Source organism: Protobothrops mucrosquamatus, unplaced genomic scaffold, assembly GCF_001527695.2.
Source record: "Protobothrops mucrosquamatus isolate PMUCROS unplaced genomic scaffold, P.Mucros_1.0 scaffold6470, whole genome shotgun sequence".
In the NCBI taxonomy this organism is placed as follows: Eukaryota; Metazoa; Chordata; class Lepidosauria; order Squamata; family Viperidae; genus Protobothrops; species Protobothrops mucrosquamatus.
Window position 1 is genome coordinate 32,197 of NW_015392294.1, and position 1,233 is coordinate 33,429.

Consider the following 1,233-nt stretch of genomic DNA (forward strand, 5'->3'; position numbering starts at 1 on the left):
CGATTCCGGATCTCCTTACCTTCCGCCGTGCCCTCAAGACATGGCTTTTCCAGCAAGCGGGCCTGACCTAGGGAGGATTTTATTTAGGGTGATTTTAAAAATAATTTTAAATAGAAACACAGCTTCTAATATTCGGTTTTTTAATCTGGTTTTACAGGGGTTTGTATTTTTATGTTTTGTATTTGTACTGTTTTTAATATGCTGTGCACCGCCCTGAGTCCTGCGGGAGAAGGGCGGTATATAAATTAAATTATAATAATAATAATAATAATAATAACTCATCTCAACCAGCTGCTTAATTTTAGGAGCCTTATCTCAGCTTTTTTTCAATCCAAAATTCTTCCCTGTCTTTTCAAGAAAATTTCAACTTTGCTGGACAACTATAATTTAGCATAAGATAAACTGTAAGTGGACTTTTGATAAGGTTTGTTTGATTCAATTCCTATACTATTTCCATGTATCAGCAATCTCTACTAGGATATGACGTCTCAAATATGTTAGTGATCTTGTTGCTCCTTATGACTGTAACACTCGGTTTGGATTGGATTAATAACTCAGTTTGGGGACACTTCTATGAATTGTCGGTGTCCAGAGCAGAAAGGGGACCAGGAAGGTGAAACAAGATTTGTTTAGAAGAAAACTCGATTTATCCCTGTCCTGTAACAAGATTTAGCAGAAAGGTAGAAAAAAGCCTTTTTCCATCATGGCAGAAATTGTGGGATAACTGCCAGGGGGCTGTCCTTGCCAAAGGCACAAAAATCTCACACAGGTTTACTCAAGATTCAGGAAACCCATATTTTCACCTTCATACTTGGGGGGGCAGAAGAGGGGGCTTCTCCCCTTAGCCCCAGGAGAAAAGCTGGATTCAGCAGGAGGGAAGCAACAAGATCACTGATCTGCCAGGAAGGTGGTGATCAAGTCACTTTCTTTGGCATGCATCGGAAGGTAAACTTTATAGAGGCTGGGTAATAACAATAACAATCTAGCTTACAAGTGAGCAGGGGCAAAACACATGTGGGATCATATGTGGGATTCCAAGCTATTTTAACTGGAAAGCCAACTAACAACTCAAGCCATTCTCTTCCTCTTCCTCTTCCTTCCTTCCTTCCCTCCCTCCCTCATCTCCTTCCTTCGTTCCTCATCTCCTTCCTTCCCTCCCTCATCCCCTTCTTTTCTTCCCTCCCTCATCTTCTTCCTTCCTTCCTCCCTTCCTTCCCTCCTCATCTCCTTCCT

The 1,233-nt window shown here is 41.4% G+C and overlaps 1 protein-coding gene across 1 annotated transcript in view; it reads right to left on the minus strand.

Moving 5' to 3' along the window:
* LOC107300248 (probable 2-oxoglutarate dehydrogenase E1 component DHKTD1, mitochondrial) overlaps positions 1–1,233 on the minus strand; it is a 22,773-nt gene that overhangs the window by 20,800 nt on the left and 740 nt on the right. The window lies entirely within an intron of this gene.